Source organism: Lutra lutra, chromosome 8 (genome assembly GCF_902655055.1).
Source record: "Lutra lutra chromosome 8, mLutLut1.2, whole genome shotgun sequence".
Classification (NCBI taxonomy): domain Eukaryota; kingdom Metazoa; phylum Chordata; class Mammalia; order Carnivora; family Mustelidae; genus Lutra; species Lutra lutra.
In genome coordinates this window covers 15,264,232-15,291,342 of record NC_062285.1, presented here as the reverse complement: position 1 = coordinate 15,291,342, position 27,111 = coordinate 15,264,232, and the positions used below count along the sequence as shown (strand labels likewise).

The 27,111-nt window shown below is 42.1% G+C and overlaps 1 long non-coding RNA gene across 1 annotated transcript in view; it reads right to left on the bottom strand.

The window, feature by feature from the left end:
- Positions 1-23,117: 23,117 nt before the first annotated feature.
- The window catches only part of LOC125107152 (uncharacterized), a 48,322-nt gene continuing 44,328 nt past the window's right edge, over positions 23,118-27,111 (bottom strand). Inside the window, exon 4 of the long non-coding RNA XR_007129471.1 lies at positions 23,118-23,351. This is a non-coding gene — a long non-coding RNA (uncharacterized LOC125107152). The remainder of the gene's footprint in view (positions 23,352-27,111) is intronic.

Below are 27,111 nucleotides of genomic sequence, written 5' to 3'. Positions count from 1 at the left end.
CCAGAGTCCAAGTGTTTAACTCTCATGCAAACTCCCTCAAGTGACCAATATATGTTAATTACTCTTATGTATAAATATGAGTAAAATCTATGACTCATTCTCAGCGTGGAAGCCAAGGACCAAGGGTCCTTAAAGGTCTGAGCCAGCCCTAAGGCTTTCCTTCCAGTCCCTTGACTAACATGTGGACCAAGAGAAGGTGAGGGAAGAAACCTCATCCCATTTTCAGAGATGTTCCAGTCCACTGCCAAACAGGCAAGGAATCAAAGTCCCAGCACCCCCCCTTGAGGTTCTGCCCCATACCGGACCCAGAAACTGCTTAAGGAGGCTTGACAGGGAGAAAGCCAGCAGAACATTCAGTGTGGTCTCTTTGCCTGGCAAGCATCTCGTCCTTCCCCCATGTTGTCTGGCAGAGATGAGGCAACGCACCCCTTGTTACAGGAGGCGTTCAGCTTGCCCATTCTCACTGGGGAGGAGAGAAAGTACATTTCCTCACGTTCTTCCCATTATCTCTCAGGATCTGGCCTGGCAGGTGGCGAGCGCTCTCTGCAGCCAGGGCACAAGCCTTTACCACTAGGGGGCGCCTCGGCATTTCCGATAGCTTCCAGGCCGGCGGCCTTTTCAGGACAGAAGCCGTGTTCTCTGATTGAATGGGTTCTCGGCTATAAGCTTCAAGTTATTGTTCCAGCTTTCCTAAGCATAACCATGGGGAAAAAGCTTCTTCGGGATCAAATAAGGTCAGCGTGAACCATTCCAAGAGAGTCGGCAGCCCGGCTAGCCAAGCCAGGTTTTCCTCCTGCTGCTGCCAGCCTAGCGGTCCCTTCCAACCCCCGCCCTCCGACCCCACTCAGTGGGCAGCGCTTGTAGCCGGGGGCGGGCCGGTGGGGCTGGGCATCTGGCTCAGCCTCTGCTTGCAGACTGGCTCCCTGGTGGGGAGCAGCCGTGATGGGGATTGGCATCCCTCTTGGGATCTCTTGTGGGAGGTGGTCTTGTGTTTGGTGAGTATCTGGTTGGCTGACTCTTCTTCATTTCTGTCCCATATGGGTCCATGTCCTTTCTTGTCCCATCAAAGACGATGACAGGGAAACCCAAGGTTTCCCTTACTGTAGGAACAGTAAGCAGATCCAGAACTAGGATGGGAAAAGAGAGGCATGTGGGGAGACTTGTGAACACACCGCTTGAGAGCAAGCGCCTTCTTTGACTTTTTTGGCCCCTGTAATGGTCTTGCCTCAAGCACCTAGTGTCCGCTGAGGACCCCTTGTGGAGGTTCCCTGACCCTAACCCTAACCCTCTCACTGGACTTCCTTCCACTTCCTCCTAAACCTCCATCTTTTCTTATTCAGTCCCATTAGGGTATTGGCTGATAATGATTAATAAGGACTTCCTAATCAGGGCTTCTAGAATCAATGTAGCAAACATTTTTTTCTGTGTTTACCCGGTGCCAGACATTCTTCTAAAGGTTCGATAGCTATTGCTTACTTAAATTCTCTCAACAACATCGTGGTGAAGGTACCTACTCTACAAGTAAGGTAACCTAGGCACAGAGAGGTTAAGAAGCTTGCCCAAGGCCACACAGTCACTAGAGGGTGGAACCATAACTTGAGTCAAGGAAGTCTTTGCCTCTGAGCCTGTAGTCTTAGGCATTATACTTGGCTCGAGATACCAAAAAGCTTCAGAGGTGCAAGGCACTGCACTGCAGGTTTCTGGGGGCACACAGGGGTTGTGACTTGAGATATTTAACTGGGGACCTCTTAAATCACAAGCATGGTGGACTGGCCAGGGCCGAGAGCTACGGCCTTTGGTGTGCATTTGGACAGAGTGCTATCCTTCTCCTGAATAAGTGGTTTGCCACCCTTAACATCTATTTCTTAAAGACTGGGTTTACTCATATCTTATTCCCGTTCTGATCTGGTTCCCATTAGATGGTGGTAAACCCCAGCAGGTGAAGAGTCACATCCTTTTTATTTTTATGTTTTTACCATCTCCAGATCCTGCAGTGAGAAGGTGCTCCCTAAATGTGAGCCCCTTGGAATTAAGCTCCTTTACTTTGTACCCATCACTTTGGATTATGGGCCATGACAAAGCTGCCCTTCTGGGCAAGTCACCCATTCTGCCCACCGTTGCCTTCTTTTCCTCTTTGCCCTTCCCCATCTACTCACAGGGGCAGCCTTTCTTCTTTATTCAGATTTAACATGTGGGCGTTGGTTCTCTCTGACATCTGTGACAGAGAACATAGACATTTTTTATTACATCTTTTGACTATATATGTATAGAAAGGACTAGAAAATCTATCTTTTGTTTCTAACTGCTTGCCTTCAATTGTAGGAGTACACAAAATCCTATTATTTTACCCGTATTTTGTGTATCATTCCAGATGCTTGTCTCTGCCACATGCTTCCCTTCCCCCCCTGGCCTGTATCCTTCTATGAATGTTGCAGATCATTCTTTTTGTTCTTTAGTCTCAGATCCTAGCTTTCTGACAAACCTAATTCTCATCCAAATATGAATGGAAAGATTGAGGCTCATTAACCAAATGTTCTAATCCCAGGAATCTCTAGGAGGCAATTGTCTTTCCTGAACAATTGTATCTCTGCAAGACCTTAGATTTCTGAAATAGGGCAGACTGCTGCAGGAAGGAAATTTGGTTCTACGCAGAACCATCTGGGACCCCTAATTGGACCCGGAGCATTGAAGGTTCTAAGACAAAGGCTGACTCTAAACAGAACGGCTTCCTTCCAGATTTGTGAGCGAAGTGAACTTGTCTACTGTTTGAGCATTCCAGCCCAGGCCTGCTATGGACACTGTCTTCATATCTCCCTGCCAGTAAGTTTGCAACGCACTTAAAATAAGATTCCTAAAATCACTTTCTCCATATGGCCACGTCTGATCCACCCCGGGGATCTCTGAGGCTTTCTTTACGCTGTATCCCATCTTCATCTAAAACCCAACATTTAATCAAGGACTTTTCCAGACTTCTTCCAAAGAACTGGAAGATTTTTGGAATCTTTTCTGAAATAAATGGCTTTGTGAGGACCTCTCAGAGATGCTGTTGTTCAGGAGGGACAAGTCCTAGGCAAGGTTTCCTGCAGTTGAGATTTTTAGTGAAGCTTGGCTTTTGTATCATCCTGATACCTGGGAATCTGTTGCTTAGTAAAAGCTCCCCAGACTCTCTGGGTGATGTTTTTCTTTCCCAAGATACAGGCCTAGACTTGCTGGTGTCCTCCTGCTGTATACAGTTCTGCTCAGGTCAGCTGTCTGAGTCAGCGGGCTGCCCAGAGTGAGGGTCTCCCCAAAAGGGACCCCAGGAATTTATCCACATCTTAAAAGGCTCCATCAGCATCCAGAAGTACTTTCCCCTACCAAAGAAGACACCAGTTCTGCTACTCAGCAAAGGCATGTTCTCCAGGCCTAGTTTTGGGGTCATGGGTCCTGAAATTTGTTCTGTGACATCCTTATGTAATCTTTCCTATGGGCACCTACACTGCACCTTATGCAACCCCCCTTTACCTGCGCTGGGATTTGAGGACTAGGAATTTTGTCCTATTTCCTTTTCCAAGCTTTCCATTCCAGGCCTGCGCTGGCCTATTGTCTGAGGCTGGGGCTTTCACTGACCGCCCCCCCTCCCCCCGGACCCCAGTGTGTTTCTTAGAGGCTTTGCTTGTGATGCTCCACAAATGCTTCCATAGGCTAAATCGAATCTGGCCAGCATGAATCCTGGAGAGATGATTAAACAAACAGAAACATTTAATAAATCCTGCATTTGAAATGGCTAGTTTTTCTGATCCCCTCATGGCAATGACTCATTTCTTTGAATGTTTTTTATACCCTGTGAACAGATGACCAACATGGATCGAACATCTTTTTTTTTCCCTCAAGTTTTTATTAATATAGGCAATATCGTTATTTTTCTTTAAGATTTAAAAAATTTATTTGACAGAGAGAGAGCTCAAGCAGGGGGAACAGCAGGCAGAGGGAGAAGCAGGCTCCCCACCGAGCAAGGAGCCCGATGCAGGACTCAATCCCAGGATCCCAGGATCATGACCTGAGTCGAAGGCAGATGCTTAACTGGCTGAGCCATCTAGGCACGCCAGTGTAGTTATTTTTGGTTTGTTGTGGAAATAACCTCAATTGGGGAAGGTAGCTTAAAACACACACACACACACACACACACCAAAACATAGGGAAGAATTTTGATGAATTCTTTTATCTGGTCAGAGGCATGGAAAACAATATGAAAGGGAAAGCGGGGAGGACCACTCATCAAAAAATGTTTTAAGAAATTTGCTGGTTTCTATTTCAGGAAGGTTTACACTGGCCCTGCTAACATAGACCAATGAAGGGTAAGGAAATGTGGCTCATTAGTTGGTATTTTTCAGAAAGGCCAATTGAAAATATTTTCATGTATTTGAGATAATCAAGGACTGAAAGCAATGTCCCAGGATGTGAGTTACTCCGTGTGCAAGTGGGAATGAAGTTGACGGATGGATGCCTATTTTCTGTCCGTTGTGCTGTACGTTCGTGATGTCCACCCCCCACTCCAAACAGGGTCCTTGATCTTCCTTCCTCTGACCCTCTCCCATGACCCTGACTCCTTATTCGTGGGACCTTTTCCTAAGATCCCTTTGCCGAGGATCCAGTCACACTCTACTTGCGCAAAGGAAAGTGCCAGAAATAAGTCCTTCAGGGCAGGCCACCACCTTCCTCTTCCTTGGAAGGGGTAATGGCCTTCTTCAAGATGGCTTGTATTGGATCTTCGTGTTTCCATACAAGACTCCAGTGGTCTTTCACAGATCCTGGAGGCCAAGAGTCTATGCCACGGAGCCTGGAGAGAAGAGTCTTTGCATCTCATGTGGTAATGGCACTCCTGATCTGGGTAGCTCTTCCAAGCCTCCATTAGTTCTATCTTTGTGCATGAGGTGAGCTCGGAAGTTGGGCAACTAACTGTAGTCACCAGCTCATTTACTATTTTGCTTTGTGTTTCTAAAAAAAAACCAACCCAAACATAACAAAATTACAATTCCACAAAATACTATGGTTACAAATTTGGGGATCTTTCCTTTTGTATCTTATTTTCTGAAAGCAAAAATATAAACACCTGGTGAAGTTTTGATATATATGATTCCTGTTACATGACTGGAATCATGGTCCTCATAGAATTTTGTGTCCTGCTTGTTTTCTCTTAGCATTAGAAGGTAGTATTTCCCGATATTTTTAAATATGTCTCAAAATCATCATTAAAATTTTTTCTCCAGTTTCATTGAGAAATGATTGGCATACATCACTGTGTATGTTTAAGACATGCGGTATGATGATTTGATTTCCATGTATGGTAACGACTACCATGAGAGGTTCAGCTAACGTCCATCTTCTCATATAGATGCAGTAAAAAGAAAACAGGATAAAAAGGAAAACATATTTTCTTTGTGATGAGACTTTTAGGGTTTACTCTTTTAATAAGCTTCTCGTATATTGTATGGTGGTATTAGCTTTAGTCATTTTTCAATGTAATTTTTAATAGTTGCATGATAGTTTAGCATATATGATTATACCAAGATTTATTTAACGGGTCTCCTACTGGCCAATATTTCAGGTGTTTTTATAGTTTTCATTATGATAAAGCAGTGATGAATTCCCTTTAGGTGAATTTACAGTCTCAGTTTCACTCCTTAGGGCAGATTTTTAGAAGAATAGTTACCGCCCTGAGTAGTAGGAGTGCTTCTGGTTATATACATATATATACACATATAGGATGTCTATTTTAACTTGCATGTTTTATAACTAGTGCGGTTGAGTACTTTTACATAGATATTTGGGTAGATCAAATGATCGATGATTGGCCTGAATAATCATTTTCCCAGGATATCGTACGAATGTTAAAGCAAGATTTGTATATACATATTTAATCTTTATGTGCCTTCCTATCATAGAGGCTGATATAAAACCAGCTTTCAGGGCTGGGTACCTTCTACGTATGTGGGATGGAATGTAAATCACAGAATCTTTGTTGGATTTAAGAATGAATCAGATCATACAGGGAAAGGCATAGCCGCAGGAGGAGAGGCATGAGAGGGACGGCCTGAAGCCGGTGATGAGATAATGATATTGTTGGTAAATGACAAATGTGAGAAGGAAATGAGTAATATTTCCCCCGACTTCATTTTTATAATTCTATTCCAATGAATCTAGATGCCATCCATGAGGTATGCAGCCTCTGTATACATAGCCACCAGGGAAGCTTGGAACACAGTAATTAGGAGCACTGTCTTTGCACCCAGGACTGGCTTTGGGCCAGGCATTTTCTGCTTATTCCCTAGTGACCTTGCACAAAGCTTACCTAACCTCTCTTATCATCCATTCATCATCTGCAGTGTGGGGATAACAATGCCTACTTTGCCACGTTGTGAGGATGAAAGGGAAGAATTATATAATCCCCAGCACTGTGTCTGATACATGATTAGAACCTGGTACAAGGTAGCTGTAACTGTGGTCATCCTGGGACATATCATCTGCTACCAGTATCTTGTACTAAAGTCACCGTGCTGTGTCTCCATGTCATTGTTGGGCAGGAAGATGATGGTGAAATAAATCTACTTCCTTCTTCTCATTAGAGCTGATGTAGCCACGTGGCCTGTTAGCTGGTTAAATTCACCATCTACCCCCTCTATGTTGCAAGGGGCATCATTTACACAGATACCACCTCACGCTTATCGAAATGGCTAAAATCTTAAAAGACAGACTATATCAAGTATTGGTGGGGATATGAGGAAAATGGAATCATCACGTCTGCTCCTGATGGGAATGTAAAATGGTGCAATCACTCAGGAAAACAATTTAGCACTTTCTTGAAAAGTTCAACATACAACAACCGTACAATCCAGCCATTCCACTTCTAGATTTGTACTCAGGAAAAAAACCCAAATACATGTTCATGCAAAGACTTGTTCGCAAATGTTCATAGTGGCTTTAGTGGTCATAGCCCCAAACTAGACACAACCCAAACGTTCACCAACAGTTAAGTGGATAAACAAAGCCTAGCACGCTCGTATAATGGAATACATTCAGCGATAAAAAGGAATGACGTATTGGCACACAGAGCAACATGGATGAACGTCAAGATTATTATACCAAGTGAAAGAAGCCACATGCATACAAACCGTACATACCATTTGGTTTCATTTATATAAAACTTTCAAAAACGTGCCTAAATCTGTACTAACAGAAAGCAGACCAGTGTTTGCCGAGGTGCGGGAGTCAGGGAGGGATGGGAGGAAGAAATTACAAAGGGGCATGAAGACACTTGAAGGTGATGGATATAGTCGCTTGATCTACTGATGGTTTCAAGGGGGTACACCTCTATCAAAAGTTATCAAATGATACACTTTAAATATGTTCCATATTTTGTATGTTAATTATATCTCACTAAGACTGCCTAAAAAAGGACCAATTATATGTGAGTGTGTTTTATTCATCCTTCATTCATCTTAGGCTGTGGATTTGACTAATAGGTATAATGAACAGGGATACAGATCCAGAGGTCTCTGAGTCCAAAGGCTGGGCTTTGATCGAGTCACATACTTCTTGTAATCAAAACGCTGGGATTCTGAGCTCTTTTGGCTCCTAAAACAGTTCTATGTTTATTCCTTTTTTTTCCATGTATTTCATGGTTCAGACTATTAATCATACAAATCACACACATGTATAACCTGAATATTAAAATTTTCACTTGTTAGAACCTGTTTTCTCCTACAACCACTTCCAGTGCTGCTTTTCACTCCTTTTTCTCCCCCCAGGAGGCAAAACCCACCTATATGAATATTAGATACTTATTAGTTAAAGGGTTTGCCCAAGGGAGTTCAACAGTGACAAAAATAAGGAACTTTATGAATGACACACGCTACTCCAGTGCTTCCCAATGATAGTCACTGTTGAGATGGACCGCAACCATCCATTTGTTTTCTTTAGCCTTTCCTTTTTGACCTTGTACTTCATCACCAATGTCCTTTCATGGAAAAGAGCTCATAATCAGTTAGCCCTTCCAGAAAACCACAGGAAAAATCTGGGCTCCCAGGGATGCCTCTAACCTAAGAGGGGCCCCTCCCCCACAGAACCCCAGAGGGATACTGGAGCTGCCAGTGGCATGGGGAGGCTCCTCTAGAGCCCCTCAGCTCGGGCTGATATCCTTCCTTCATGGTTTGGTGGGCCAGAAATCTGGTTGCCATAGCAACTTCCAGCACCATTTCAGGCTTAGATAGAACATTCCCTAAGGCTCCTCTCCATCTGTGTGTCCTTGGCAATTTCCCTGCCTTGGTGAAGTAGGTGGGGAACCACTTCCTCTAGGGATCTCCCCCAGCTCCCGGATAGTATAAATGGGCAGGGGAACGGCGTTGCCATGGTAGCAACTCCTCTAGTCTTCCACTAGAAGAAAGTCTGGCTCAAGGGATCTTCCTGGTGCTCCCAATGGCAAAGTCAGTAAGGCACTGCACTATCTTAATAGTTTCCACAAGATTTTTCCAAGACAGGCATTGGCTTTGTAGGGTGGCTGCTGGGGGATGGGCAAGGAGTTTGGCTAAAGAGGCCTGTTCCCAGGGACCTGACTGCCATGGTAACATCCCCAGTGGCAGACACAGGGCAGGTTTCCAACCACCTAAGCCCTGGTGCCACCTTTCATGTCTGTTCTTGTTCCTCTCTGCTCCTTTTCTTCTTTTTCACAAACCCCAGGGATTCTGCTGGCTACATCCCTCCTAATTCTTGAGATCACTGTGATTATGCCTTTCTCTTGCTCAAGACTCATTTTAGGGTAGGCTGCTGTCTTTGTCTACGTTCACCTTCTCTGATGTTCATAATTCCACACATACCCAAATGCCCTTGAAAACAGGTAGGTTTTGTATGCGAGATAATGGAGGTAGAGGAGAATAACAAAAATAATTGTTGGAAGAAAGTCAAACCAATCCTGTAAGTTGTGACCATGTTCGTCCGTGTGGGGGCATCCTTTCCCTTTAGCCCCAGAAGATCTTCTTATTCCCGGACTTGGAGCTTTTGATGGCTTTGGTATTCAAACATCTGGGGTTAAAGCTTGTTCAACCTATTCCTACTAGCTGAGAAATCACAGGCAAGTCACGTACCTTTTCTCGGTGTCTGTTTTCTTACCTGTAGAAAGCAAAAGTAAAAGGTTTCTCACATTGTGTGGTAAGAATCAAGAGATGAAATATACATGAAAGTCCTTTGCCAGTATTCAGACACTTTACAAATCTTGATAATTTTGGCCATTTTCATTCTCATGGAGCATCCTTAATTGATTGGGTCATTCAATTATTCATTTGAATGAATGAGGGAGCTCATTCTAATACTTCCTTTCAGGCAGGTTGCATAACCTCCAGAAGGGTCACTTTCCTGCACTGCACAGTGGGCTAACCACAATCTCAAAGTAGGATTCTGAAGATTAATGAGGTACTGACTTATAAACATATATACCAGTGCTAGGCAGAGTACCTGCTCAATTAATGGTAATTGTTGTTATTGATTATCTACTGCAAACTCTTTTAGATTTCTACTTGAAAGTCTTGAGTCATGCTGCTATGACTCAGGTCTTCCTCATTATTCTCTTTAACACTTTTAAAGTCTGAGAATTAGCAAAGAAGGGTGGGGCCAGGGAGGTACTGTGACCAGGATGGGGGGGGGGGTTATTTGAAATCACAGAGAGGGCATAATACTTTTCAGCTCCCTTTACACTCAGCGTAAGGCTAGCAAATTTGGCCGCGAAACTTGGAGGAGGCACAGATTGCTTTGGGGGGAACTTCCCCATGGTTACCTCTTCTTCCCTTCTTTGAATCTTTCTGTTCACATGGACCAAGGATCAATACCCTTTTGCTGATACCCTTGGGACTCTCACCCAGGCCTGCCTTCCCTCGAGTGGTGCCATCAGCTTTCAGACCTTCTCTGGGTCCTCCCTTCCTCCAAGCTTACCTGACCCACTGTTGGCTATTCCTTTCAAGTACAACTCAGTGTTCAGCAGTCTAATCAATAATTTATAGATAAGACATTAAAAAGTAATGAACACTTAAAATACTGCCCCTCCCAGAAAATAATTTTGCAGTTCGAGTGGGGCTTTCAAAGGCTTCGCTTCTAACCCCTTTGTACAAGCTTTCATACCTACATCAGCCTGCAGTGACTGAGCCTCCCTACCCCCCACCCTTGAACTACTACTAAGCTTAGAGCATTTTGGATTTAATTGTGCTCTAATTATTTCATGTGCTAGTCTTTTCTTGCCAGTGAGATTGTAAATTTCTCAAGATAGGAATTTTTTTTTTTTAAACTCTTCTTGATACATGCTACTCTTATGAGCAGTGCTGGGCATAAAGTAGATTCCCAGTAAAAAATTTACAATTGATTTATAGTGGTGAGAATTCATTCAGCCAGATAATGGTTTCTAACACACTGAGTTATGTTTGGAAAGTTGAGTTCTCCTAAACTCCTGATTGATTCTAAAAACAACTATTTTGGGGGTTCTGTCTCTGTATCCTTCCTAAACAGCCACACTAGGATGATTTAAATGAAGATGTCACTTCAAGTCATGTAGCTTTAAGAGATTTCTTGTGATGGTTTTGTATGAATTTGTATCCAAAGAAGCAGTTGTGGACTTGCCATATGCCTATTCTGAACTGTCTAATTATTTCTGATAAACCGCTGGATATCTTCATTCCAGGAAGTCCAAGTTTAAAATAGGTTCTCTTATGGGAAGTGATGCATAATGGAATTGCATCTCCCTTATTGATTCGATATTTTTAAGATGTGCCTTTTGCTCAAAACCAAAGGACAGAGATATAAGGAAAGCATAATCTAAAATAGTTAAATTAGAAAAAAAATAGCAGGTAAAGAAACAATAAATGTTAAAATTAGCTAAATTATCTCAGTTTGTAAAGAAAGTCTTTTTCTCATTCTTAGCCATGGGAAGGAGAGAGTTTCTCAGACATAGGGCCTCTCCACAAAGACTATTGGCCTCTACTTCCCCCAGATGTAAATTAAAGAAATGTTAATATCACACAAGATGTTATCCACTGTCACAAGGATATATAAGGGTAGAGCTGTTCTCAAAGGTAACAGTCAATACATCAAGTTCTTTTTTTCTGGGGGATAAATTAAAATGCACTTTAAAAGGCAGTACGTTGGTTCACAAGGGTCAAAGTAACATCATCTGTAATGACAAGGAGCCAGGCTTCCTTCTGATGGCTGTTTGCATAATCAAATTGCTCAGTCACAGCCCCGGAGGACTCCAGGATTAGTTTTCTTTCAGGAAATGACTAGAGGAAAAATTGGGTACCTTGGGTCCTCATATAGGGACAGAAACTGGGAAGAGAAGAGACATGGCCCCTGGTTGCCTTGGTCCCCATATTCAGAGGACAGAAGAGTAGGACATGTCCTGGGTGCTGTGGTTCTTCATCAAGGTCCTCAAATTCCCTGTCAGGACTGAAGCATTCAGTCCTCTAGTTCCCAGAAGTGTTGGCTGTTGAAAGTTCACTACGGAGTTCTTTCCAGGCAATTGTCAACAGTTTAACAGAAATGCCTTGCCCAAGGTCAGGCACTCTCTCTGGGGGAGCTGCATCCAATGCCCTGTTAATAAAATCCCAGCAGCTCTCTTGCCTCAATTTGGGCTCTGAAGGGTCTTCAGCTCTACTGCTATGAAGACTGCACTGCCATTTAAGCTGTCCCTCTCCCTGTCCTACTTCCTTCTCTCCCAGGGGCGTTGACCCCAAGAGCACTCCCTAAACACTTCCTCACACAGCTCCGTCTCAGAGTCTGTCTCCTGAGGACACTCAAAATAAGAGAGATCATTTTTTAAATTTTGAATGGAGATTGAGACTTTTCTACCAGGGAAGTTTACCTTGGATCATAAAAACCGAGCATCTTAAAACTCAATAAGATGGTATTAGCTAGCTTTACAGAGGAAGAACTGACACCCGGAGAGACTAAAGTGGCAAGGTCACACACAAGATACCAAGTGAGGGCCAGGCTGGAACTCAGTTGTCATGACTCCTAACGCAGGGTTCTTATCCATACTGTGTGGCTGCCCTGACATCGCCATGATGGGAGGCAGCAGCCGACAGCCGGTGGTAATGACTTGTTCCCTTCAGAGAAAAGAATGATGAGAGAGATACTGAACCAGTGAAGGGCCCACCCCATTCCTGTTTAGGTTTGTGTTGAAAAGGAGCTGTGAGGAGGTGCGCTGGTTCCACTGTTGATGACCTTCCTCTGGTTTTTGTCTTTGGATGTTGAGGGGGCTTTGTTATGAAATAGGTAATAAATGTCACAGAGATGAATGACGAGCTAAAGAACCCTCCAGGCTTCTCTGGCTCAGCTGGTCCCACAGTAACAATCTTGGCAAGGAGGGCTGCTGCCGGAGTAACAGCAGTAAGATGATCCCGAGCCCAGGCAATCTGCAGAGTTCGTGTGTGTACAAAGCATTTGGATGATGACGCTCTTATTGTTCAGTGGATTATTTTTACAAAATGATTCACAGGCACCGATTATTTCCCCAGATATCGCTTACTGTATTATTGCCTTCTTTTAGTGAATGAGTCTGAATCTTTCAGGTTCTGGAGGGTCTAGCAGTCATGTACATTATTGCTTTCCTTTCTGTCAACCTCTCCCCCCTCCCTCTGCGGCTTCCTAACACAATGTTCATCCGTGGGGTTGACTCCTGATCACCCCAACCCTCAGCCGAAGGTGGAGGAGGTCCTGACTGACCTAAACCAATCAGCAAAATCATGTTCCTGTTGCCATGGTGACTGGCTTAGAGATTACCTTCCTATTTCTAAACCTATCCCAGTCAGCCCTTGACATTGCCCTAGTCTCAGTGATTGGTTGTGAGGGGTGAGAGAACGAGGTTGGGTTAATTAGAATGGAAGGCTTTTGGTGGTTGGAAAATTGAAAGTTCTGTCTCCTCTAAGATGGGGTGATGTGGAGATTGGAGGCCTGGGACGGATGCATCCATCTGTCCATCTTGTCTTAGAGGAGTTTAGCCTGAGGATGAATGTAGAGCAGAGAGAACAACAAGACTATGCCGGAATCCTGATCAAACAGCACCTGAATCTATCTTTGGTCATGCATGGAGGCAGGCAATATATTTACTTCCTGTGCAGTTTGCGTTGGGTTTTCTGTTTCTTGCAACCAAACAGGTGCTCATTGGTTACTTCCTGTAAAGGCTGCTTTCTCTACACAGGTGCCTTTCCCGGACAGTCCTAATCTAGTCCTTCCTAGGGAAGAACAATTTTTTTTTAAAGATTTTTTTTTTTATTTATTTATTCGACAGAGAGAGAGATCACAAGTAGGCAGAGAGGCAGGCAGAGAGAGAGAGGAGGAAGCAGGCTCCCTGCTGAGCAGAGAGCCCGATGTGGGGCTCGATCCCAGGACTCTGAGATCATGACCTGAGCCGAAGGCAGCGGCTTAATCCACTGAGCCACCCAGGCGCCCCGGGAAGAACAATTTTAAAAAGGAAATAAAACTCTTGCCAAGAGGAAGTCAAAAGACTAGTTCAAAGAGCATCCATCGAAGGATTTTATCCAATAGTTTTGTCTCAACCTGGTGCTCAAGGTCTCCAGCTGTAGGCCATGTGTATTGGCCTATGTAAATGTTGAGCTTCCCTAAGTAGTTTGTAGTATCTGTGAGGGCAGGAGCAGTGAACATAATCCTACAGTGCTGAGTAAAATGTTTTTGCGCCAGGTAGGTACTCAGAAAATGAGAGTTGGACTCGAGTAAATTCAACTCCTGTCACTACCATTAGCACATCTTCTAGAAGTTGGGGGGAAAGGACACTCCCTACAACACTGTCAAGTCTGGGATATAAAGTCAACTATCTTGGCCAGAGGGTCTGGTCCAGACTAGGCAGTCATTTATTGAGTAAATTCACTTTGAACTTGTAAGCACAAAACTCACTTAACAATTTTGAACAATTCTACTTTTCCATTTTTCCTAACCTTCCTTTCCCAAAACATACCTCTCTTACAAACTAATTCTCAGTCCGTAACCTTGGGTCAAAAGTGACCAAGAAGAGAGTGAACCTCCTTTGCATTTTCATCAGTAAATCCTTACATCTCCCTCTACTTCACACATTGGTTCGTTGATGAAACAGATACTTGTTGAATATTCCCTACAGCTGGATTCTACAGATACAAAGACAAAAAGATAGATCAAGCCTCTTCCTTGTATATTAGAGGGGAGAGAGTGGATATACATCATAAGTAGGACAAACGGATGAATCCCAGTATAGTTTCAGACAGTGATTATGTTCTGTGAGGAAAACACATTGGAGTGAAGAGCCAGATAGGGACTTGGGAAAAATGGGGTGAGATGGAATCATCCTAGCGAGTCAAGAAAAGTGTCTTTGAAGAAGTAATATTTAAGCAGAGATGTGAATGATAAGGGAAAGCCATATTAAGATTTATAAGAACAACATGGAAAATGGAATAGCAAATATGAAGATTCTAAGATGGAACAAATTGGTTTGGTTTGGGAAGAGGAAGGAGACTGAAGTCTAGCATGAGAGGAGTGGTAGAAGATAAGGTCCATGGACTGGAGAAGAGTGGGTCGTACAGGGCTAAGGACATTTCTGCTTTCCCTTCACAGGCAAATGGACAATTCCCTCCCACTTGAAGCATTTTCTTCTTTAGGGTCCAACCAACTGCTGTCCACTTCCCCTCTTGCAAGCCTCCTGACCTCTCAGTCTTAGTCTTCTTAGTCTCTCTCACTGAAGTTTTTGTTTGTTTTTAAAGATTTATTTATTTATTTGAGACGGAGAGAGAGAGTGCATGAATTGGGGAAGGGGCAGAAGGAGAGAGAGAATCTCCAGCAGGCTCGCTTATGGAGTCTGATGTGGGGCTCGATCCCATGGCCCTGAGACCCTGACTTGAGCTGAAGTCAAGAGTCTGAGGCTTAACTGACTGAGACACTCAGGTGCTCCTCCTTCACTGAAGCTTTTAATGTCCAAGTGGACCAGAACTCATTCCTTGATCTGTTCTTTCTCTGGTTTCTCTTTCTCTCATCTGTCTTCTCTTCTGCTCCTTCTTCTCTTTCTCTGTCTCTCTTAGTCTCTCTCTCTGGTTTTATCCAGCAGGATGGCTTTAAATATCATCAACATGGTCACTGAGATGGGACGGTGTTGACTTCTCTTAGTCTCAGACTCATATATTTTACTTGCTACTCAACAGCTCCATTTTGATGACAAAGTAAGTGTCTTGAAATTAACATGTGAAACACCATTGGTGACTTCACCTCATTCTAAACATGTACTTTCTAAAGTTTCCAGTATATTATTATTGGTACTGCTCAGTTGTTCAAGCCAAGAACTTAGGTGTCATTCTTGATTTATCCTTTTTTTATACCCCATATCTAGCTCATCATCTAACTTCATGGTTCTATCTTCAGAATCTCAGATCTGCCCATTTTACTACTACATAGTCACTGTCACTAACCCTTCATCTCCTACACCTATTTCTTTTTTTTTTTTAAGGATTTTATTTATGTATTTGAGAGAGAGAGAGACAGTGAGAGACAGCATGAGTGAGGAGAGGTGAGAGGGAGAAGCAGACTCCCTATGGAGCTGGGAGCCCAATGCAGGACTTGATCCCGAGACTCTGGGATCATGACCTGAGCTGAAGGCAGTTGCTTAACCAACTGAGCCACCCAGGCGCCCTCCCACATCTATTTCTATCTTTTTACTCCACTTCAAAAGTCTGACGTTTGTAAGACAGAGGGTTTCTAAAAATATAATCAGATCATGAAAATTACTGCTTAATACTCTTCAATATCTTCCAATAGGTTTTTAAATTTCTAATAAAGTATATGTATCACAAAACTTACCATTTTAAACATTTTTAAGTGTGTAATTCAGTGGCATTAAGTGCATTCACATTATTGTATAACCATCATCATATCCATCTCCAGAACTTTTTCTTAATCCCAAACTGAAACTCTGTACGTATTAAATAATAAATCTAAATTCTCCCTTCCACCCAGCCCCTGATAACTACTGTTCTACTTTCTGGGCCTATGAATTTGATTATTCTAGGTACCTCAAAACAATAAAATCATATAATACTTGTGTCTGGTTTGTTACAGTAAGATTTCCAGGTTCTTCCATGTTGTAGCGTATTATCAGAATTTCATTTTTTTAAAGCTGAATAATATTCCTTGAATGTTTATAACACATTTTGTTCACCCATTGTTCTGTTGGACATTTGGACTGTTCCTACTGTTTGGCTATTATGAATGATACTGTCAGAATACTGGTGTACAAATACCTATTCAAGTCCTTGCTTACAGTTCTTTTGGGTATATATACCTAGAAGTGGGATGCTGGATCATATTGTAATTCCGTGTCTAATTTTTTTGAGGAACCACCATGCAGTTTTCCACTGTGGCTGCACCATTTTACATCTGCAACAGCAATATTCATGGGTTCCAATTTCTTCACATTCTTGCCAAGACTTTTTCTTTCCTTTCCTTTTCTTTGTAAAATAATAGCCATCCTCATAAATGTAAAGTGGTGGGGCGCCTGGGTGGCTCAGTGGGTTAAGCCGCTGCCTTCGGCTCAGGTCATGATCTCGGGGTCCTGGGATCGAGTCCCACATCGGGCTCTCTGCTCAGCAAGAAGACTGCTTCCCTCTCTCTCTCTCTCTCTCTGCCTTCCTCTCCGTCTACTTGTGATCTCTCTCTGTCAAATAAATAAATAAAATCTTTAAAAAAAAATGTAAAGTGGTATCTCATTGTAGTTTCATTTGAATTTTCATAATGATTGATGATTTTGAGCCTCTTTTCATGTGCTCATTGGTCATTTATATATCTTCTTTGGAGAAATGTCTATTCAGGTGCCCTGGCCATTTTTGAATTGGGCTGTCTGGTCTTTGTCACTGAATTATAGAAATTCTTTATATATTCTAGGTATTAATCTCTTATCAAGTATATGATCTGCAAATATTTTTTCCCGGTCTATAGAGTACCTTTTTACTTTTTTAATAGTGTCATTTGATGCACAAAATTTCTCAATTTTGCTGAAGTCTAATTTATCTATTTTTGTTGTTGTTGTTGCTTGTGCTTTTGGTGTCATATCCAAGAAATCATTGCCAGATCGGATGTCATGGAGCTTTTTTCCGATTTTTTTTCCCTAAGAATTTTATAGTTTTGGTTCCTATGCATAAGTATTTGATCCATTTTGAATTAATTTTTGTATCTGGTGTTCCATTAGCTTTTTTTTTCTTTAAGATTTTATTTATTCATTTGAGAGAGAGACAGACAGACAGTACAAGCAGGGGGAGAGGCAAGGAGAGAGGAAGAAGCAGACTCCCTGCTGTGCAGGGAACCTAATGCAGGACTCCATCCCAGGACCTTGGGATCCTGACCTGAGCTGAAGGCAGACGATTAACCATCTGAACGACCCAGGCGCCCCTCCATTAGCTTTTAAAATAAAATCCAAACTGGATCTAGCATACCTTTCCAACTTTATCTCAGCACTCCAACCTCCCCATTCCACTCTACTCTACCCATTATGGTTTCCTGTGTCAATTTTTTCCCCAGTTTTATTGAAACATAATTGATATATAACGTGTAAATTTAAGGTACAACATGTTGACTTTATACATTTATATATTGCTAAATAATTACGCCCCATAGCATTAACTAACACCTCCATCCCTTTACATATCCTTAACTCACTAAGCTCTCGTCCATCTCTGAGAGTTTACACGCGTTCCCTCTGTCTAGCTGACTCTGCATGGCGGGTTCATCCTCACCTTTCAGGTTTCAGCTCAAACGTTGTGTTCCTTCGGAGGCTTTGTCGACTCTGTCTTTTCTACTTCTCCTTCCCATTTGTCTTCCTGTCCTTTACAGACCATTCTTTTTATTCCATCCCATTTATTTCCTTTAGAGCACTTAGAAAAATGTAAATGCTCTGTTTATTTGTTTATTTGATTCTTGTCTATTTCATTTCATTGAATGAATGGGAATTAACTAGCCCTTAGCTAAGAATTCCTAATTTTTTAAAATATGCCTTCTGGGGCACCTGGGTGGCTCAGTGGGTTAAAGCCTCTGCCTTCAGCTCAGGTCATGATCTCAGGGTCCTGGGATTGAGCCCCACATTGGGTTCCCTGCTCAGCAGGGAGCCTGCTTCCACTGCCCCCCACTTGTGATTTCTCTCAAATAAATAAAATCTTTAAAAAAATAAATAATAAAATATGCTTTCTGCGCAGCCTTATAACTATGGAAAATATTCCATCTTTTAATGTGGTTAATCAGTCTACTAGTTAGTAATGTTGATCTCAAAGCTTGCTTATTTTCCTTTATTTGAGGTACTATGGATTAGGTCTGTTTAAAATCCTCTGAGCTGTGTTTGGATTTGACTAACTTTGCTTTCTGTCCACCAGCTCTGCCATTTTATTTTGAAGACTGAGACACAGTGAACTTACGGAGAAGCTGATACACAGGGCTATCTAGAATGAGAAATAGTCCCTTCTAGTGTGAGGGGTGGGGTGAGGGAGATGGTGGTAGTGGGGAGTATTCAGAGAGAGGTTTAGTGGGGCTATTTTCAAGCAATATATCATGGAAACGACCTTTTGTAGATCGTTGATAATTGTTATACTGAAAGAGAAAATGTATACAAGGATTTCTACTGGCTGTAGAAGGGGATAGTTCTCTAAGCAGTTTGCATAACTCATTCATGATTAGTATTGAGTTGGACAAGCTATTTACTAGGTAATAATTATCTCCTCTTGTGTGACCTTATCTTGGCAGAGAACTGCCATTACTAAGCAGGAGGGGGAGTGGTCACTCCTTTCTATCAGGCTGAACGGCAGAATGACAAGGGTTCAGGGAAGGCTCCTTGTTCAAGACTTTGCAAAAACAAGAAGAGTATTGAATGCCGAAGAGTGACCCTGGGTTGCCTGGAGATGTGTGCCGACTCTCATGTTTATGCTCGTTGGCCAGCCGGTCTTGGGGAGAACTGGCATGGAGATGTCTTTGTGTGAATCCCCTCGAAATGTGCACAAAGCTGTGGTCGTCCTTTGCTGTGATATCATCTCAAAAGAGCTAAAGTGACTAACCAGGCTGGTGGAGAGTTTGTCTGACTTGGTTCACAACATCTATTTGAGATCATTAAATGTAAACAAGATAGAGATTTCTGTTTAAACATCATTTGTCTTTGATCTGATGCTTGGATGCCCCTTACTCCCTACTCCGAATTCTCTTAGCACTCTTGTTTCATTTGGGTTCATTCCTCCGTTACGTTCTTTATCTTATCTCTCTAACTACAAGCTCTTGCAAGACAATACCTTGCCTGACTTATCACTGCATCCTCCAAAGCCTATGGTAGCAGGGCTTTCAGATATAAAAATTGACAGTAATAATGATAACAATTAACATTTATTGATCCTATATGCTGTGCCTGTGTGCCAGGCTCTCTGGTTTGTTTATAGTAACTTAATTTTCCCGCAATCTCTTGACATATGTACAATTAAAATTCCTGTTATCTTATAAATAAAGGCACAGAATTATTAATTAACTTCCCAGTGGTCACATGAGCAAGTATTTGAGCAGGCCATTCACCCTAAGGACTGTGATCTCAACCTCTAAATTATGTAATAGGTGATGAATAAATGCGTATTGAATATAAGGTTTGTATGCTCTTGGGTGGTGAAGGTTATTTGACTCCAGACCATAACAGACTTGGAAGATCCATATTGGTTTTTACCAATTTTGAGCATTATTTAATCTGGAAGATTTCTAAAACGTCAAGTTAGGATGAATCTTGATGCTCATTTATTTATATACATTTATTTATATTTCAGTACAAATATTAATTCATTCAACAACCATTTATTAAATATAAAATATGCAGCAGACCCTTGCTAATTATGAAAGAATGCTAGAGCACAAAAAGAAATATGGTCTGAGGGCTGGTAGAGCTTACCTTCAGGTGGGAATGATGGACATTGACAGATAGTTATACCAAATGAACATGTGAATTATTACAAATTCAGGTGTTGCTCTGAAGGAAGAAGAAACTAGTCCTAGAGAGCACATAACACAGGAACCTGACCAGGGCCAGGTGTCAGGGAAGGCTTATATGGAAGAAGGCATTTTTTAGTGGGTTGGGCTGGAATACTGCCAGATCTTTGTGTATTTTCTACTTCTGACAGTTTCTTGCTTATGTTCAGTTTCCAAATACATGCCCAGAAAGTTCCCAGCTGTAATCGCCCTGAGTTGTTCCTTTCCTTAATTTTCCCATTTTCTCTTGGTTTCCAGGATCATTCATTACTTTTGTCCACCTCCACCCCCAACTCTCTCTCCCTCATTCTGTTGATCAGGGGTGTGAGCAATGGCCCACGTCATCGTTGGTCCCTCATGCCATCTCTGGCCTCTGATGCATCACTTTAATGACACTGTTGACACCTACACAGTTCTCCCATTAGTCATTCCTTTGGTCAGGGCTCTTAAGGTCCTTTTAAAATTCATAAATTCTCTCTGGGAAGGTAGCACATCTAGCCACTTTTTAGCTATTAGTTTTTCTCATCAGCTAGGTTCGGAGAACAGGGCCATGAGGTGATTTTTAATAAAGCATTTGAGGAAGTCTGAAACAATGCCTTGGAAATGATGCTTCCACAAAAACTAAGCAGCCCTGAAGGGGGTTCTAAAAGGAAGTAGGAGATGCTGACAGAAGGGAACAGTGACTCCAAAGCCAGCCACCCAATAGGATGGGCAGGAAGAACGGGGGCGGGTCATTCTGTTCCTACCCTTCTTCTCTTCAGACTGACTCATTTTGGCAAGGTGAGTTCGAGGTGATCACATAGTTTATTGCCCTAACATGGGCACTTCTGAGAATGAAATGGAGGAATTTTTAAAAATTATGTAGGATCAACAGCTATAAACAAAGATTGTCTTGGCAAATGAGGACCCGTGTTCCCTCTAGCTACAGGAGGTACTGGGGAGGAATCGCCCAGTAAGGTTTAATAAGGAATTTTGCATTCCTCCTCCCCCTGCTTCCCTGGAGGAGTCAAATTAAAAGAAACAAAACAAGACAAAACAAAACAAAACGCTGCTTCTTCCTCCTAGGGCTACACATGGTCATGAGACAATTATTTATTTGAATTTTTAAAAAATATATTGACTCATATTTAGCTCTGTCCTTCTCCCTCTGCTCTCTCTCTCTTTCTAAAATAAATAAATCTTAAAAAAAAATACCAAATAACCTGACATCATTTTTCCTATTACCATTTTAGATTTATAAATAAATCTCACCAAAAGACTGTTCTATTTATGTCATTTTTGGGTTATAAATCCTCAGAAGTTCTAAATGAACTCTAGGGAAAAGTCCAAGTTTCTTGTTCCAAGATTTCAGTTTGGCCACAATCATGTCTCTCTCCTCCTCAAGCCACACATCCTCTACACAAACCAATCTTTTGACTTTGACCCCAAATTTTGGCAACTACTGACTTTCTCCTTGCTCAGGCTTTTGCCTCAAGATGTAGGGGAATTTAACTCTAAATCCTGACCATCCCAGCTCCTCATTGTCTATCAATGAGTGCACCTCACATCTCCTTCCTGTCTCCTAAACTTCGTCCATAACCAGCATATAACAGCATCCACACAGAAATTACAATAAAAAATACTAAGGTACTTAGTGGTTACTATAGGTCTGCCCCTTTACTTAGGACTTTAATTATCTTACTAGATTTTCATAAAAACCCTATGCGATCAATATCATTCTCACCATTTTCTACATGGAAAGACTAAGGATTGTATTGCTCAAGTTAGGGCAAGTTTTAGCTTATTCCTCTCTGTTACATTCTATCCTCAACACCAATTGGGTGCTTCGAGCCAGAATATTTATTTTTTCAAGTGAGGATCTTATTTCCCCCTGTTAACCTGGAAGCTTCTTGAAGGCAAGTCCTGTGTCTTGCACACTTCATTCAGACATCAAAGCAGATCTTAGACTATATTGGTTCTTTCCACTTACCCATTTCTTGACAACTTGCAAGTCTCTCTTTCCAAATCCCATCTCTTAAATGCTTGCACACCTCAAATATCAGGCTTAGTCCTTCTGCTCTTCCTACTCTATAAATTTCGCATGGTGATTTCATGAGCTTTTGGCTCCTTTTCCAGCTTTATGTGTGGTTGAGCACTGAATGTGCAGTTCTGGCCCACCAGGCTTGCAGGCCAAGTGGACTTCTCTGGTGGAGAATATCTTGGGCAGGAAAAGGCTAGAATCCATCAGGGCTACTGGAACTCTCTGTTGTGACCTTTGGCAGGGCTGAGAACAGGGGAGGCGAGTGAAGTCTCCAGAGGACAAAATTTGAGGAGGCACTCACTCAGGATTGTGAACTTGCTGACCCTGCCCTTGTATGACCCTGAGGGTGAGTCTTGACCTTGACCTCTAGGGTGAGCCAGGGGAATATGCCTGGGGTACTGGCAATGTTCTGGGCTTTCCCCTTTTTAGATGTTCAGTTTCTTAAGAACAGAAACTGATCTTTCCCACCACTGCTTTAGAACGTATCAGTCCTCCAAAAAAGAAAAAAAAAAAGTTGTGATGTTGGAATTGAATTCCCTCGATTCTTGGCCTGTCCCTATAGAGGAAGGTTACAGAGTTCCCATTCCCCTTTCCCACTCTGAGTTTTACCTTAGACCAGCAGAGATGATATTTATAAAAGATTTAGGAACTAAAGGGAATCATCAGGCATAGGAGGCAGAATTAAGGAACCACTGAGCTAGAGCAGTGGTTCTCAAAGTGTCGGTCCAGGGTCCACAGCCTCAGCCTCCGCTGAGGACCTGTTAGGAATTCAAATTCCCAGGCCCCACCCCAGACCTAATGAATCAAAAACTCCGGGAGTGGGAACCACAGACTATGTTTTTATAAGGCCTTGGGGGATTCTTGGCCAGTGAATCATCAGGTAGTGAATCAACCTAATGACCAGAAAGGATTTCTTGGACCTAGCCAGAGGGAAGAAACTGTAACCTCCGGATATCAGCCTGGTTCACCAGCAGAGCTGAGTGAGACTGACCTTGGGGAATGCGGTTCTATTAAACAACAAAACAAAACAAAACAAAACCAACAACAAAATTGAAATCTGAGATGCTTTAAATATTAAATAGAAGGGTTCTGTTTTTAGAGAGTTTCAAACTGTTGAATAAAAACCCAGGGAATGACAAGGAGCCTGAAGAAACTGGAGTATTGGGGGACACTTGGAGATGAGACAAGCCTGCTCAGAGGACCGCCGGCCGGCTGTCAGAGCAGACATAAAAGCACGGCAGGGCACCGGAACTTGGCACAGATACAAAAGTCTTGCAAAAAATGCAGATAGTCTTCAATTTGGTCCCTGTGAAGACACAGAAGAAATGGTGGGAGTTTGAGAGACTGGAAGGAGAGGGTATATTCCTGACTGAATTTCCAGAAAGAACAGATGAACTTGACACAGCAGGCAGGCAGCCTTTAGGGCTAGAGATGCAGTGAAGCCAGTAATACTCATGCCAGGCTCACCCAGGTGAGGGAATTGATTTTTCCCAGTATTAGACCTTGTATTAGGCTTTATAGGAAGAATAGAACCAAGAACTTGTGTGTGTGTATACATCACATATATACATATGTTCCATATGTAAGTATATATTTTTATACATAAATATATACAAAGTTTTATGAGAAGAGAGATTTGTTTCATTTTTAAAAATTTTTATTATTTTTTAAGGATTTTTTTTTTTAATTTATTTGAGAAAGAGAGTGAGAGAGAGGGAAAGAGAGAGCATGAGTGGCGGGAGGGCCAGGGGGAAAGCAGACTCTCCTCTGAGCTGGGAGACCGATGTGGGCCTTGATGCCAGGACGCTGGGATCATGACCCGAGATGAAGGCAGACGCTTAGCTGATGGAACCACCCAGATGCCCCAAGGGATTTGTTTTAGGAATTTGTTTTAAGGCATTGGCTCACATAACCATAGAAATTTGATGAGTTCAAAATCTGACGGAATAAGCCAGCAGGCCAGAGACTCAAGGAGGAGTTGTAGATGAACTCCCAAGGCAGTCTGCTGACAGAATTCCTTCTTTCTCCAGAGAGGTTAGTCTTTTGTTTTATTAAGACCTTCAAGTGCTGGGATGTCGCCTGCCCATCTCATGAAGGACAGTCTGCTCTACTCCGAGTGGATTAATTTAAATATTCCTCTCAAGCAAACAACGCCCTCACACAAATATCCCCCACAATGTTTGCCCGAATATCTGGACACTGTAGCCCCACCAGGTTGACATGTACAATTTACTGTCGTAGGCCTGCACCCAGGAAAGCTGCTCGGTGCCACTGGTGGTAGTAGTGCCCGCAGTGTACACAGTATGGCTGCTACTAAGTTGGACAACTGAGAGGAGCAGAGATCTTACAGGGAGCTCCTCACATAAGGGATCTACTACTTTATCTGCGTTCTGCTCGTTTCTATTTACAAGCTGTGTGTGTGTGTGTGTGTGTGTGTGTGTGTGTGTAACACTTAAGTTAGAGAAAAGGAATTGTATGAATTTCTACAAATAAATCAAGTACCGATTATTCCTTAGCTGTCTGAGACACTGTTTCTAAAATTTTAAATTTATTTCCTCCTACAATTCTCTTACTCAACACTGTCCCAATTTCTCAGTGCTCTGCATCAGCAGAAGCTCATTGCTTTTCAGTCATTTCCATATTATGCCTCAGCTATTTCGACTATATTTTCACTGCTTTCTTTTTTTCTTCGTTGTCTATAAAAATTAACAGGCATTTGGACTACTTTAATTTTTTTGTTATTATGAATAATACGGCTATGGATGTTTGTGTGCAAGTGTTTTGGTATATGTGAACACTCATTTCTGTTGGGGATATTACTACAAGCGATATAAAGGCACATGCTCCGTTTTGTTAGATTATGTTATACAAATGTCCTCCAGCTCTATCTGAAAATCCCAGGTGCTCTACAGCTTCACCAACACTCGCTACTACTCTCAGTCTTGCCGTTTCAGTGGGTTTCAGGTGAGAATTTTATTGTGATTTTAATTTGCATTTTCCTGAGTACTAGTAAGTTTGAATTCCCGGTCATATGTTTGCTGGGCATTTGGATATCTTTTTTGGAGAAAGTACCTGTTCAAGTCCCTTTCCCTTTTTTTTTTTTAATTTTTGTAGAAGATTTTGTTTATTTGACAGACTGAGAAAGAGATCACAAGCAGGAAGAGAGGCAGGCAGAGACAGAGAGGGAAGCAGGCTCCCCAATGAGCAGAGAGCCCGATGCTCCATCCCAGGACCCTAAGATCATGACCCAAGCCGAAGGCACAGGCTTAGCCCACTGAGCCACCCAGGCGCACCTCTTTCCCTTTCTTCTATTGGGCTGTCTGCATGTTGATTTTTCAGTCTTTTTAAATGTATTTCGTATACAAACTCTTTGTAGACTATAGGTATTGTGTATATCTTCTACTCTCTGGCTTGCTTTTTTGTTCTAAATGGTATCCTCTGATAAACAGAAGATCTTAATTTTAAGGTAGTCCAATTTATCAGTCTCTTTCTTTATAGTTAGTGCTTTTGCGGAGGCTCGTTATATTAGAAATTCTCTAATATAATATAATTTTCCCAGTGTGTTTCAGGACTGATTGCCTGGATATTGAATCTGGGGCATTTGAGATTTGTGTGCAGGAGTTCTACTGGGATAAAACTCTCAGATACAACCTGAGAGGGAGCGGAGGAAGCAGGGTTGGGAGGAGGGAGACGTTAGCCTGTGGGTGATACATTTGCCTTAGAGACGTAAGCTAGCCCCAAGGGGAGCTCTTGAATTGGAATGATCCTTCAGAGACCAAACTAGGAAAGAGCCAGGACTTGGACCTTTGCATCCACCAGTCGTTGGATGTGGGATACCCTCTGGGAGAGAGTATAATCTTGGATAAAGCAGCTTTCTTTGACTAAGGGGGAAATCCCAGAGAGACAGATGCAGAGCCATCAGCAGCCAACTTCCCCAGCATCCCAGGAATGAGTGCCTCGGTCCTGAAGGTGAATCTGAGTAGACCAGTTGAGTCAGCACCATTTGTTGGAAAGATTGTCCTCTTCCCACAAAGGTCACTGCAGTGCCACCTTTGTCATAGACCAAGCGACCGTATGTGTGGGTCTTCTTTTGAAATCTGTTCTGTTCCAGTGGTCTCTTTGTTAATCCGTGAGCCAATACCATAGCATCTTAATTCCTGCAGCTTTATCCTGAGTGTTGATATTACGGACATGCTGTTTTTCAAGATTATCTTGGCTAATTTAATAAATTGTATTTTACTCTTTTCTGCGTAGAGTCCTTAAAAGTTTTTTTCCTTTTTCTTTCTTTTTTTTTTTTTAAAGATTTTATTTATTTATTTGACAGAGAGAGATCACAAGTAGGCAGAGAGGCAGGCAGAGAGAGAGAGGAAGGGAAGCAGGCTCCCTGCTGAGCAGAGAGCCCGATGCGGGACTCCATCCCAGGACCCTGAGATCATGACCTGAGCCAAAGGCAGCGGCTTAACCCACTGAGCCACCCAGGCGCCCCTCTTTTTCCTTTTTCTGATGCTGCTGGAAATTGAAAAAAAAAAAATTACTTTCAAATACTTATATTGGTATAAAATACAACTGATTGATTTTTGCATATTGCCTTTGTATCTGCCAACCTTGTGAAACTTAGTTTATTAATTCAAATAATTAAACTGTAGATTATTTTGAATTTTGTCATGCATGCCTACAATTTTATATCTTCTTCTCCATTCTTAAGCTCTTTTAACTTATTTTCCTTACTTTAGGAACTCTGATATAATGACGGATGAAATATCAGGTTTAATAGCCATAGTAGGTAATTATAGCACATCTTATTTAATCAATATTTGATTGAAGAACATTTAAATTGGTCTTTTCTTAAGTAATGCTGCAATGAGCATCTTTTTACAAACATTTTTATGCAGTCATCTCATTCATTCATTCCTTAGTATGAATTCCAGAATTTCTTGAGATAATCTAGTCAACAATTAAGTGCATATAAAGCAAATTAAAAATATTTTAAAACAAGTATATGTAGCTGTTGGGCAGCAATGTGTTTTCTTAGTAACCTATCTTTTGAGTTAGAATGGGATCATACA